This window comes from Mustela nigripes, unplaced genomic scaffold (assembly GCF_022355385.1).
Source record: "Mustela nigripes isolate SB6536 unplaced genomic scaffold, MUSNIG.SB6536 HiC_scaffold_68, whole genome shotgun sequence".
Lineage (NCBI taxonomy): Eukaryota > Metazoa > Chordata > Mammalia > Carnivora > Mustelidae > Mustela > Mustela nigripes.
In genome coordinates, this window is record NW_026739483.1 from 98,629 (window position 1) to 102,967 (window position 4,339).

Here is a 4,339-nt window from a genome sequence, read left to right on the forward strand (position 1 = left end):
TTAGACTGATGTCAGAGGAAAAACAGAAGGGGAAGGGAGCCACCAGAACTGACCCATTGGAAGGTAATACCCCAATACGAAAGTGCCCTGGATTGGGGACCAGCATTAACTTGGAGTCTGCTTAAAAGCACTCAAAAAGAGCAAAAAATCTGAAGGGCAACTGATGGAATTTGGCGGTCATGGGCATGGGTCTAAGCCCACAGACTCAGGATGGCCACTGCTGGTGAACACCCATGCCAAAGAGAGTGGTGAAGCGTCTAGGCCATGGTCCCTAAGCCCCCAGCTTTCCACTGCTTTCACCACCACTCAGCTAAGTTCAATCCCACTGGTGTGCATGATGTGGACGCCAGCCGGCATTCTCTAGAAGCACAGCCTTTTGTGCTCTGCACACACTGCACTACCAGCATGCTACCAGCTGAACCACACTCCCCACCCACATCTGAGAGAGCTCCATATGATCTCTAGGACTGGCTGAGAGTCTGAACACTCCCAGCCCAGGCTTGGAAAACTCAGCATTCTATCTCTGGATGGGATCTCTAGGTGGGCAGTGACCTATGAAGTTCTGAGGTCTAGACCCCAGACAGCAGTCCTGGCAAAAGCAGCCACTAGAAGAGGGCTTCCTGGACCAAAATTTGTCACCGTTTTAGTGGCACAGGGATGCAGTGACAAGTGAGTGCTTTGGGCAACTGCTGAGACGGTAGCTGGAGAAGGGCACTGCCTGTGGAGGTTGCACCACTCAGTGAAGTTTGCAGAGGGTGAATCTGTGTGTTCTGGACCACCCAGAGGGGAGCAGACTAAGGCTTCTCTTTGAGACAGAAGTCTGGGTGCAGTTTGCTTTCCACTAAACCTCCAAAAATCCATAAAAAGCCGCCAAAGTACTACAATTACAAAACAAAAAACCACAAAAACCTCCAGAGAACAAAAGCTTGAAAAACTGGTTTCCACAGAGCCCAGCCCCTTGATAAGGGAGAGAAGGACTCAACCCACGCAAGAGTGCATAAAAAATGACCTGAGAGGTCCCTCTGCCAGAAGCCAGCCAAAAGAATGAGAGGACAACCACCACAGGGTCCCCATAAAACTGTAAAGCCCCAACATTGGGGGAAAACAAGAGATTAAACTCCAGGTACTACCATAAAAACCTGTATATTTCATAGATAGAACTTTTAGTTTTAATTCATTCTCACTTTTTTGTTCTTTTTAATTTTTCAACCTACTTACCATTACAACTAGAGGTTCAATACAACATATTCTATAATAACCTTTTAACTTGAACGTTTTTCATACATATACCTGTGCTTTTATTTTTCTTTTCTATTTTTTTAGTATACATATAGATATAAGCTTCAAGGTTATCTTCTTTTCCTAATTGATACTACCCCTATATATAATCCAGTTTTCATCACCTTTTATCTCTGGAAAGTTGAATTCTTTAAGAAAGATATCAAAATACACCCAGAAGATCAACAAAAAATCCAACCAAGACCAAGCTCACTGATCAAGGAGAACAGCAGAATTCCAGAAGCTGGGAAAGCAAAGCAAGGAATTCATGGCTTTCTCCCCATGATTCTTTAGTCTTGCAAACTTAATTGCATTTTTTAATTTTATTTTTTTCTAACTCTATTTTTTTTAAACTTTTACTCTTTCACCTTTTAACATTTTTAAACCAGTTGATTTTAACAATAACTTTCTTAAGTCTTTTTCAGGGTTATTATTATAGTCATATTTTATTTTTCATTGTATCTAACTTTATCTTTTGTATACATGTAGGGTTTTTTCTTCTAAAAAATTTGGGATACAACTACTTCTAATAGATTGAAATATACCCTAAATCTAGCACAGGGTTTGTTTTAGTCTCCAGCCTGAACAAATTCTCTCCACTTTCTTTTTATTTCTTTTCCCAACCAACTTATCAACTCCATTTTTAGAATTTTTTTAAATGTTTATGTTTACAGTCATATTCCATCCCTGCATTGTGTTTACCCTTGTTTATATATATATATATATATATATTTTTTTTTTCTTTCCTTAAACTTTTTAGAGGTAGTTTCTTCTAAGAGACCAAAATACTCCCCAAATCAAGTAGGTGGCTCTGTTCTAGTCACCAGATTAACATATTTATTTTCTTTTTTTTTAAATGTTTTTAAATTTCTTTTTACCCCCTTTATCCTCCCCACGATTTGGGGTCTATTGTGGTTTGGTTAACACACATTGTTCTGGGGTCTTTGCCACCCTTTTAGTATTTTATCCTCTCGTTCGAGTATTTTCATCTGGATAAAATGACAAGGCAGAAAAACACCACACAAAAAAAGAGAGAGAGAGAGAGAGAACAAGAGGCAGTACCAAAGCGTGGGACCTAATCAATACGAACATTGGTCATATGTCAGAACTAGAATTCAGAATGATGATTCTCAAGGCGCTAACTGGGCTCAAAAAAAGCATGGAAGATATTAGAGAAACCCTGTCTGGAGACATAAAAGCCCTTTCTGAAGAAATAAAAGAACTAAAATCTAACCAAGGTGAAATCATAAAACTATTAATGAGGTGCAATAAAAAATGGAAGCTCTCACTGCTAAGATACATGAGGCAGAAGAGATAATTAGTGATATAGAAGACCAAATGATGGAGAATAAAGAAGCTGAGCAAAACAGAGACAAATGACTACTGGACCACGAGGGGAGAATTCAAGAGATAAGTGATACCATAAGACAAAACAATATTAGAATAATTGGGATTCCAGAAGAAGAAGAAAGGGGGGGCAGAAGGTATATTGGAGCAAATTATTGTAGAGAATTTCCCTAATATGGCAAAGGAAATAAGCATCAAAATCCAGGAGGTGCAGAAAACCCCCCTCAAAATCAATATGAATAGGTCCATGCCCTGTCATCTAATAGTAAAATTTACAAGTCTTAGTGATAAAGAGAAAATCCTGAAAGGATCCTGGACAAGAAGCCTATAACATACAATAGTAAAAATATTAGATTGGCAGCAGACTTATCCAGAGAGACAGGCAAGCCAGAAAGAATTGGCATGATATATTCAGAGCACTAAATGAGAAAAACATGTGGCCAAGAATACTATGTCCGGCTAGGTTATCATTGAAAATAGAAGGTGAGATAAAAAGCTTCCAGGACAAACAAAAACTAAAAGAGTTTGTAAACACCAAACCAGCTCTACAGGAAATTTTGAAAGGGATCCTCTAAGCAAAGAGAGAGCCTAAAAGTGATAGACCAGAAAGGATCAGAGACAAGATACAGTAACACTCACCTTACAGGCAATACAATGGCACTAAATTCATATCTCTCAATAGTTACCCTGAATGTAAAATAGCTAAATGCCCCAATTAAAAGACACAGGGTATCAGAATGGATTTTTAAAAAAGCAACAAAACAACAACAACAACAACCAAAAAAAAAAAAATCAATATGCTGTCTACAAGAAACTCATTTTAGACCCAGAGTCACCACCAGATTTAAAGTGAGGCAGTGGAAAACAATTTATCATGCTAATGGACATCAAAAGAAAGCTGGGATGGCAATCCTTATGTCAGATAAATTGGATTTTAAGCCAAAGACATAATATTATAAGACCCGAGGAAGGACACTATATCATACTCAAAGGGTCTGCCCACCAAGAAGATTTAACATCTTAAATATCTATGCCCCTAACATGGGAGCAGCCAACTACATAAACCAATTAATAACAAAATCAAAGAAACACATTGACATTAATACAATAATAGTAGGGGGCTTTAACACCCCCCTCACTGAAATGGAAAGATCATCCTAGCAAAATATCAACAAGGAAATAAAGGCCTTAATTGACACACTGGATCAGATGGACATCACAGACATATTCAGAACATTCCATCCCAAAGCAACAGAATACATATTCTTCTCTAGTGCACATGGAACATTCTCCAAAGTAGATCAAGTTCCAGGTCACAAATCAGGTCTCAACTGGTACCAAGAGATTGGGATCATTCCCTGCATATTTTCAGACCACAATGCTCTGAAGCTAGAACTCTATCACAAGTGGAAAATTGGAAAGAACCCAAATACATGGAGGCTAAAGAGCATCCTACTAAAGAATGAATGGGTCAACCAGGAAATTAAAGAAGAATTGAAAAAATTCATGAAAACAAATGATAACAAAAACACCGTGGTTCAAAATCTATGGGACACAACAAAGACAGTCCTGGGAGGAAAATATATAGCAATAAAATATTTCTCAAGAAACAAGGAAGGTCTTAAGTTCATAACTTAATCCTATACCTAAGGGAGCTGGAGAAAGAACAATAAAGAAAGCCTAAACCGAGCAAGAAAAGAGAAATAATAAAAAT